The sequence below is a fragment of the Rutidosis leptorrhynchoides genome, chromosome 8 (genome assembly GCF_046630445.1).
Source record: "Rutidosis leptorrhynchoides isolate AG116_Rl617_1_P2 chromosome 8, CSIRO_AGI_Rlap_v1, whole genome shotgun sequence".
NCBI classification, from domain to species: domain Eukaryota; kingdom Viridiplantae; phylum Streptophyta; class Magnoliopsida; order Asterales; family Asteraceae; genus Rutidosis; species Rutidosis leptorrhynchoides.
The window spans coordinates 284,303,818-284,315,087 of record NC_092340.1 but is presented as its reverse complement, the minus strand read 5'-3'; the positions used below and the strand labels follow the sequence as shown (position 1 = coordinate 284,315,087).

At 32.2% G+C, this 11,270-nt stretch overlaps 1 non-coding gene across 1 annotated transcript; it reads right to left on the bottom strand.

Annotated features, from left to right (window-relative positions):
- Positions 1 to 6,767: 6,767 nt before the first annotated feature.
- Positions 6,768 to 6,839, bottom strand: TRNAP-UGG (transfer RNA proline (anticodon UGG)). Its single transcript has one exon. It is a non-coding gene; the product is annotated as a tRNA-Pro (tRNA).
- Between the last annotated feature and the right edge of the window lie 4,431 nt (positions 6,840 to 11,270).

Here is an 11,270-nt window from a genome sequence, read left to right as displayed (position 1 = left end):
AAGTCACTATAAACCCATTTCATCATCTAAAAGGATTGTACAACAAACTAGCTCAAAACCCTAAATTGAATATCAAATCTAAACAATGAAATTCGGAGTTTGAGCTTACCAATACCACCACAACGTAGATAGGAGCGAGATGAACAACTTTAGAACCCGAGCTTTTGCGAGAATCCGACTCCTTCTTCTCCAAATCAACCTCTCTCTCTCTCAAACCCCTTGCTCTCCCACTTGTTTCTCACTAGAACAAGATGAGAGTGTTTGTGTGGGTGTTAGTGGAGCAAATGAGGCTCCTAGAACTGATCTTGTGGCCTTAACTCGTTCCATAAGTGAAAATACCATTTTACCCCTCTAAAAATCTTAAAATAACCCAGCTGGCCCGACAGACAAACTGGACGGCGTCCCAATTTCTGGACGGCGTCCAGCCTTTAACATCTGGACGGCGTCCCACCATCCTGGACGGCGTCCAGCCATTAACATCTGGACGGCGTCCCACCATCCTGGACGGCGTCCCGAACAACTAAAAAGTCAGAAACAGGATTAGGGTCTTACAATTTTGTGAAATGATGTATATTGCTATGAAAGGAGAGAGTATAATTAACGATTGTCGAAACATCATTGAAAATGTACAGTGTAACATATTAATGTGAACTTAAGTATTTCTCGGGTATTACCTACCCGTTAAAATAAAATTTCACAAGTAATATTTTGTACAAAAGAACTTTTATTACAGTCTTTATGAAAATATATGTATGTATATTTGCTTCAGATGTAATATGGATTTAATGAGTTAATATTATATTAATCTCATTTGGTTTACGGTTGGAACTAGAAATGAATAATCCCTAAAACTTTAGAGATTACATAATCGCCGCGAAATATTTCTTCAACATAAATGAAATAATGAATTAATACTTCATCACTCATTATTGTTGGTATCCCTCAGTGCCTACGGTGCGTATGATATTGATGCTCGTAATGCGGCTTGCGATGTTGAGGCTTGTGATGTTGTTGGTACTGCTGCTGTTGGTGCTGGTAGTGGTTTGATGTGAGTATAGATGATGAGAATTTGTTTTGTTTTATATTGTGAAAGAAGATGTTTAAAGTTTTTTGAATAAAAAGAGAGGTCAAGAGCTTTATAAAGGGAATGAAATGATGTAGGATGCACTTGCTAATGAAGTTTTACTTTTCATGACAGTAAATTTTTTTTTTTACTATATAATTCACCATGCAAGATACAGAGTAAAGGTCGGATAGCCTCAATAATATTAGTAATATTATACTTGTTGCGGCATATCCTGAAAGGAGAGAGAAAATGGTGTTACGAACGGATTTGCCGGTAAGTGCCTCATGTTCTCCACCGAGAGGAGAATTAGATTCATGATACAGATCGCCTTCTTATGGTATAAATTGATTAATTCATCCAAGAACCCACCCCCAATTCATCCAGAAGAGGTGATGACTAATTGGTTGGTTCATTACGGTTAGACTACTCTCGGAGCTTAAACGAAATTCCATATCGGAATAGTTTTTAGAATCCGATGAACTCGAGCTTTGTGAAGGATCCGCCTTACACGTTCAGAGGAATGATTGTTGATATGAAAAAGATTTAGGACTTAGATTGATATTATTAATACATAATTTACATATGTATATTTAATACCAAAATCCCATAAGTTACAAAGGAATTTACGGAAGATGTCAGGCAAAGTTTACAGTAACAGATACGCTAAGATATGATTTACCAGATATACTAAGATATGAGTTTTGTCTATACACCATTTATGCAATCAATGCAGTAAGATGTGTCTAGACTAAGAATGATAAGCAAGTAATTTCCGACAAAAATGATAAGCAAAACTTTTTGACATGCAGCTAAGGTCGAAGTCCAGACTCACTAATGCATCTTAATAACTATCCGTTAGACACACTAATGTAAAACCTGGTTCACTAAGACCACCGCTCTGATACCAACTGAAATGACCCGTCCATATTACTATAAACGCAGTACGTTCTCATTGATCCCATAGCGAGGTATTTGACCTCTATATGATACGTTTTAGAAAATATTGCATTCGTTTCATAAAAAGCACATCATTATTATACATAATGCATGTTTTAAACAAGTGGCCGATTATTTAAGAAATAATCCCCAAAATACATCGGTTTTCAAATACTACACACGTGACGTAACAGTCGAATATAATACATGACAAAGGTTTTATTAAATGCAACACTTTATTTAAATAAAAGTATGAGACTCCATGCACAGCTTGCTCAAATAATGCAACAGCGGAAGACTTTCTTAAGGACCTGAGAATAAACATGTGTAAACAGTCAACACAAAGGTTGGTGAGATATATAGGTTTATCATTGATATAAATATAGACCACAAGATTTCATAGTTATAAATATATGTGCACTCGCAAGTGTATAAAAGTATTCTATAAGTTGTTGAGCGCTTCGGTAACCATACTTAACCATTAATATGGCATATTCCCTTTATTATGAAATCTCCCTACACTGTACCAAGTGTAGTAAAAACGAAGTACTATGCAACCGTTTACGATACTAGAGCGACTAGCCCGGTTGGGGTTGTCAAACCCGATAGATCTATCAATAGGATTCGCGCTTACATATTTTTACAACATGTAAATATTAGTTACCAAGCTATTAGGGAAGATATGCAAGGTGGTACAACTCAACGTAGAATATATTTTGAGTACTTGTGTCCATGACGTAAAACATAAAATGCATGTATTCTCATCCCAAAATATATTTAGAGTTTAAAAATGGGACTATATACTCACAGTAGTAAAAGTATATTAATAATAAGTTTTCAACTTATTAAAAATATGACCGTCGTCCTTGGATTCACGAACCTATAACAATAATAACGATTCAGATAATAATACGACATATGAATAAAATAAAGCAAGTTCATAGAATACTTATATAATAATTTTTAACATTTTATTTTAGTAGTCCATTGTTAGTAGTCCTTTGTTAGTAGTCCAAAATAGTCCGAAAAATCCAACAGTCCAATAATCGATATATATATATATATATATATAATCTTAGAATTACCCCACGACGTATTGTATACGTATTGTCTTTGCATCAACCCAGAGACGTATTGTATACGTGTTGTCTTAGAATTAACTAAGACGTATTGTGTACGTATTGTCTTAGGATATATCAAAATGTATTGTATACTTATTGTGCTAGGACGTACCAAGAATATTATTATACATATATACAATCACAGAATTAACCAAGATTATAATATTTTGTTAAACTACTGATAACATTTCCAAATATATATAGGATATAGGAAAAGTTAACAAGGATATGGTTAATATAGTTTTTATAATATAAATTTCGTCCATACAACGTTAATTTTAGCAGATTTTGTTTTGCTCGCCAAATATTTATTACAACTACGTTTAAAGTGAATAAAATTGCTATGGATTCCTTAAGAAGTTAATTTTACAAAACCAATTCGAAAATTTCATCCCAAGTAGTAATTTGTAGAGCTTTACCATCTTTTTGTGTCGGTGAACAGATTTGGAAAAATCCCGGCATCCACCCAATATATGATTTTTGATAAAATACTTCCACTTTGTCTAAAATCATGAAAAAAATACTGAAAGTCTTATTTACATATATTAACATATTTCCAAAGTCTTAGCCTCGAAATCAAAGTCTAAGATAGGTTTTTAATTCCCAACCCAAAACAGCCCGCTTTTTACCGAATGGAGATTAAAGGATATATGTTAAGTTTCAAGGTGTTCTTCATATGTACAAGTTATAAGTTCTTATATTAACTTAATATAACATCATAATACATATAAATAAGTGTTATTAGAGTTAAGTTAGAAAGATTATATTAGTTTTTCAAACAAGCTTGGTGTTCACCAAAACAAGTTCTAGTTTTTACAAGTTTTATAAGTATAATAAGATAGCAACTATACAAGGAATTGAACAAAGATTTTGAGAAGTATTTTACCTTGATTATGAAGAGGAAAGTTGCTGAGATTAAAGTATGATATGAGAGCATTCAAGTGTGTGTTTTTAGTTTAAGAAAATGTGGAGTAAAAATGAGTTAAAATGGTCCCTATTTATAAGCTTATAATTTTGGCTTTTAGTGAAAATATCTAAGATAAGTTAAATTGTATTAAGTCATGCATGACATATTAAATTGATTAGGTCATGGATGACATATTACACAAATAATTGCAGATTTCTATTGGTATATACCAATAGTAAATATTTCTAGAAGCTGTGTATAATACGGGTAAAAATACCGTATGAATGCGAGTAGAATTCTTTGAGGAAATTGAACAGAAATACGAGTATAGCTATCCTTTATATGTATTGGTATATTATAAAGTGTATTCAATACTTGTAAGGATGTATTTACACTCATAATACATTATATGTAAATACATTTTAACATAAGTTAATTACGTCGTTTAAATAGTAATATATATATATTGTTTGAAAACTCTTTAAATTAGTAGTATGAAAATATATATATATATATATAATACTTTGTTAATATACTTAATGAGATATTTAATTATCATATTTTCAAGTTAAATATATATATAAATCCATATATATACACAATAATTAAACAATTAAATCAAGTTATGATGTTCGTGAATCGTCGGAATAAAAGGTTGACCAAAAGCTTGTGTAAAACTCTTTTCGGAGGTTCAAAATTTATTAAAATTCATTGCTTATCAAGTTGAAATTATATAAAGATTAAGTTTAAATTTGGTCAGAAATTTTCGGGTAGTCACACACGTGATCTTGATTTTTGTAAAAAAAAAAAATTTACAAAAGGAAAAAATTACTTCCCGCCAAAAGAGTATTTCCCTCTTGATTAAAACTATATATATATATATATATATATATATATATATATATATATATATATATATATATATATATATATATATATATAGTAAAGTAAATATGTGGCTGTTATACACCTTGTTTGGTGTAGAACCTACAAATAATTGGTGCATATGATTATGAAAAGTTTATGGACCACTTTGCCACCATCCACCACCCGCCCCCGCCACCACCCGCAGTTACCCGCCCCCACCACCATCACCGACATTTACCACCACCACCATCCTCCCCCGCCACCAACCGCCGCCCCGCCACCAACCTCGACCACCACCCGTCCCCACCTGCCCTCACCCCCACTACTAACAACAACAACCACCACCCGCCCCAACCACCACCCTCCCCCATCCCCCCCGCCCCCGCCACCACCAACATTTACCACCACCCGTCCCCATCACCACCCGCCCCCACCACCATCCGCCTCCACCACCACCACCACCACCAACATTTACCACCACCGGCCCCCACCTACCGTCCCTGAAACCAATCTACACCCCCTGCACCCACCCGCCCACCCACTACCCGCCCCCCACCACCACCCGCCCCCGCCCCCACCACACCCGCCCACTCCACCCCCACCACCAGCCACCACCACCCGCCCACTCCACTCCCACCCCCACCACCACCACGCGTTACCACCAATCGCCCCCGCCACCAACCACTGCCCCCGCCACCAGGCGCCTCCACAAACCCCTACCACCACCCGCCCCCGCCCTCACCTGCCCCCCACCACCACCAACAACTACCACTACCACCCGCCCCTGCCACCACCCACCGCCACCACCAACCGCCCCCGCAACCAACTACCGCCCCCAGGCACCGCCACTAACCCCACCACCACCCGCACCGCCCCCGCCACCGTCACCGTCCGCCCCCATCACCACCACCCGCCACCTCCCGCCACCGCCCGCCCGCACCCCACCACTACCACCTGCCTCCACCCCGCCCCACCACCCGCCACCATCACCCGCCGCAACCACCCGCCCCCACCACCCACCACCCGTCACCACCACCCACCCCCCGCCAACACCATAAATTTATTGATTCATCATAAATATATTTATCATTTATCAAAACACATTTATCATTCATCGAAAATTTTTTTTATCATTCATTTAAATTTTTTTATAATTCATGGAAAAACATTTATCATTCATCAAAAAGTTATTATTCATCAGACAATTATCATTCATCAAAATAATTATCATTCATCGAAAAATATTTATCATTCGTCAAACATTTATCATTCATCGAAAAACATTTATCAATCATCGAAATATAATTATCATTCATCGAAAAATATTTATCATTCATCCAAAAAAATTTGTAATTCATCGAAAAACATTTAGCATTCATCCAAAATCAATTATCATTCATCAAGTAGTTATCATTCAAAAAATATTTATCATTTATCAAACATATATAATTTATCGAAAAACGTTTATCAATCATCGAAAAACATATATCATTCATTGAAAAATAATTATCATTCATCGAAAAACAATTATCATTCATCAAATAGTTATCATTCATTGGTCAACTATCATTCATCAAATATTTATCATTCTTCGAGAAATATTTATCAGTCATCGAAAAACATTTATCATTCATCGAAAAATATTTATCATTCATCAAAAATTATTTATCATTCATCGAAAAATATTGAACATTCATCAGACAGTTATCATTTACCAAATAGTTATCATTCATAAAAGCAACAATTATTATTCATCAAAAAAGTTATCATTCATCAATGTTATGTTTCATCAAAAACATTTTAATGGAGTTAGATAAAATAGCGGAATTTCAAGAAGTTGATGTAAATTGATTAGTTATATAAAAATAATGGGGCATTTCGAGAATCAAACTCGGGACCTCTCGCACCCAAAGCGAGAATCATACCACTAGACCAAATGCCCAGTTACTTAATGTATGTGTTGTTATTCCTTATCGTTCGTCAAACATTTATCAATCATAAAAAACAGTTATCATTCATTACTCAACAAATATCACTCATCATTACGATCATTCATCAAAGAAGTATAATTAAAAAAATTATCATTCATCAAAATACTATCATTCATAAAAAAGTTATCATTCATCAGATAAAAATTACCTAATGAATGATAAAAGATATATATGATTAATGATAAAAATAACCGATGAATGATAAAAATACCCGATGAATAATAAAACATACCCAATGAATGATAAAAATATCCGATGAATAATAAAAATACCCAATGAATAATATAAATAGATGATGAATGATAAAAAAAAAGAATGATAAAAAATCATGATGAATAAGAAACAAATATGATGAATGATAAAAAAAACTGATGAATGATATAAAAATATGATGAATGAGAAAAAAAATATGACGAATGATAAAAGTTTTAGTAACAATCACATGTCAATTAGAAGTCAAAAACTAGAAACTAATCATACCTTGTTTCAAACGATTTATCTCCATTGGTCCTTATCAAAATGCGAGTAAACTATCCACATACTAAATGCTAGCAAATTATTAAATGGCTATAACAGAATTTGATTAGTATATATTAACAATTAGTACAACATACCTGAAATCGTGGTCATTGATCCAACGCCAACGCTGAGACGACCCGTCCTAATCCATAAGGACGAATAATAACATATGATTACATTGCGAGGTATTTGACCTCTATATGATACATTTTACAAACATTGCATCCGTTTTAAAAGATAAACTTTCATTTCATCGAAAGTTGACAGGCATGCATACTATTTCATAATAACCAACTATAAATGATCTAATCTTTCATTTACTTAATCATAATCTTTATTGAACACAACGACTTGAATGCAACGTCTTTTGAAATATGCCATGAATGACTCCAAGTAATATCTTTAAAATGAGCAAATGCACAGCGAAAGATTTCTTTCAATCTTGAGAATAAACATGCTTTAAAGTGTCAACCAAAAGGTTGGTGAGTTCATTAGTTTATCATCAATATTCATTTCCATCATTTTTAATAGACCACAAGATTTTTATTTCCATTTCTCATAAATATACATCCCATACATAGAGATAAAAATCATTCATATGGTGAACACCTGGTAATCGACCTTAACAAGATGCATATAGAATATCCCCATCATTCCGGGACTCCCTTCGGACATGATAAATTCGAAGTACTAAAGCAGTTCAAATTCTCTGACTGGGCTTGTTAGTGCCCATAGATCTATCTTTAGGATTCGCATCAATTAGGGGCCAGTTCCCTAATTCTTAGATTACCAGACTAAAAAGGGGCATATTCGATTTCGATAATTCAACCATAGAATGTAGTTTTGATTATTTGTGTCTATTTCGTAAAACATTTATAAACAGCTTATGTATTCTCAGTCCCAAAAATATATATTGCAAAAGCATTTAAAAAAGGGAGCAAATGAAACTCACAATACTGTATTTTGTAGTAAAAATACATATGACGACATTGAACAATGCAAGGTTGGCATTGGATTCACGAACCTATATTAAGTATATATATTTATATGTTGGTTAATATCTGTCTAACAAATTAGGTCAGGTCATAGTGTATCACAATCCTAATACTCGAGATCGATATGCAAAAGTCAACAAAAGTTAATTTGACCCAAAATGATTTACAAAAATTATACATGTTTATTATGTAACTTAAATAGTCGTTTTATATATTTAGATATATTTATTAGAGTAAAATAATACAATTCATTTATTAATAAATAAAAATGTATATTAAAATTTTATATGTGATAAAAATATGCTTTTATATATCTTAAGTAATATAGTTTATATAGTTCACTTAATATCATAAAAATATAGTAGAACGTATTATTATACTGCGTGCGGTAAAAATATCTTTGTATCACATATTTATTTGATAAGATAATATTGATAATAATAATAATAATAAATAAAAGTTGTATTATTTTGTAATAATAATAATTATTATTATTCTACTAATAATAATAACAATATTTATATTTACTAATGATGATAACAATTATAATAAAATGATTATTCTAATCATGATAATTTTAATAATAACGATACTTTTTATTATTAACTGTAGTAATAATAATATTTCATAAAAATAATAATTCTATTCAAAATGATAATAATAATGATATTTTATAGTAACAATGATATTTCTATTAAAATGATAATTTTAATAAAAAAAAATGATAGTTTTAATATTAATGATACTTTTAATAATAATGATAACGATAAAAATAATATAATGATAGTTTTGATGAAAATATTAATTATTTAATAATAATAATAATAATAATAATAATAATAATAATAATAATAATAATAATAATAATAATAATAATAATAATAATGATAATATTAATAATAACCTTAATAATAATAACGATAGTAATAACAATAACAATTTTAATGATAATACTTATATTAATAATGATAATGATAATAATAATAATATTAATTACTAGATAATAAAAATAATGACGATAATAACGACGATAACGATAACGATAACGATAACGACGATCATAATAATAATAATTATTTTAATAATAATACTAAAATTAAAGATAATTCAGTTGACTATATCTTTTAAACCGTTCACCGAAACCACACGATTCCTAAATGAAAAGTTATTGATTTTTCATCAGCTTTCCAACGAAATGCATATCATATACCTTATCCTAGTAGTATATGTATTAAATTCATGATCTATCATAAACTATTTAACGACGAAATTAAACATACAAGCATGGATAATCATATATACTCGAGCACTAGTCAGGGATACACTATTAATATATAAAACTTAAGTTATGAGTGCTCACATATCAATATTGTGATCCAATATTGCAGGAAAGGTACGTAGACGCAACGAAGATGATAAACACTAATTTGACTTACGAAAACCCCCGAACCATATCCATCACCTCTATAGTTATAACCCATAATTTCCTTAGCTCCATCCCTCTCAAAAAATCCGTTTTGAATTAACTCGACATTACTTCGTCGTAGTATTTTATGTATAATAATATTAATAATAATAAGATTAATAATATTAATCTTAATAATATATATATATATATATATATATATATATATATATATATATATATATATATATATATATATATATATATATATATATATATATATATATATATATATATATATAAAGATTGAGATCGAGAGAAGTGAATGCATTCAGAATCAGGAAACGTTAGATATTTATGTAGCGACCCGACCAAATCATGTTTGACGATGCCGACTACTTCGGTCCCGTTTGCGTGGTCATAAGTCTTTATCATGACGTTTGACCAAAATATGTCGCATCTATTTCATAAGTAAAAGGATGTTTCAAGTTTACAAATGTAGTTCAAAGACTAGTTACATTACAATGTTTAACGTACGAATGAAACCTATGCGACACAATTTAAAGTAGTCAAAAGACGCTCCAACTATGCATGTATACTCGACATCCAAGCAAGTATCAAAAAGAGTGCGGAAGCATGTATCAAGTAGCTTTCAAGGACCTGAGAAAACATATAGAAAACTGTCAACGAAAACGTTGGTGAAATCATAGGTGTTTTAGTAAACGTTGCATTTGAACCACAAGATTTAATATAATATGATTATCAAAATCATTTGCATTCCAAAGTTGTTATTTGTTTCGCGGGCACCCAATTATCAAACTTAACTGTTTTGCACCCTTTGCGTAGTGTTAGAACATACACTAGACCCGAAAATATATTTCATCCGCTAACGGTAGCGAACCGTCCGAATGAGGCTCGTCAAGCCCATGTGATCACATAATATAAGTTCACGTTTACACCCTGCAAGTGTAACTAATGATAATTGAATTGAGTATTTTTGTTCAAACCCGTACGTGGAATGTTCATTTTCGTACTTGTGTTCAATGGATAAAAGTATGATACGTATATGTTTCTCATCCCATAGTTTAAAGCATAAAAGTTGTTTGAAAGATGGGACTATGATCTCACCTTGAGTGCATGTACGAAAAGTACTTCACAAAATAACGTGTGCGAAGGATAGTGCTAGTCTTGACCTAAACAAATAGGTCGTATCAATAACGGTAAACACGATAGGTCAAAGATGTTCAATTAGTCCTATGGCTCGTTACGACTCGATTATGTAGCATGTGAAATCAAATTGTCAAGTTTCATGCAAGATACAAGTATAGAAACAAGTTAGGAAGGTTGCATAATCATTTGGTTAAGTTTGACAAAAAGTCAAACTTTGGTCGGTCAAAGTCAACGAAAAAGTCAACACGTTCGGGTCGGGTCCTGAACTATTTTTCTGAGGTTACTAATCATGT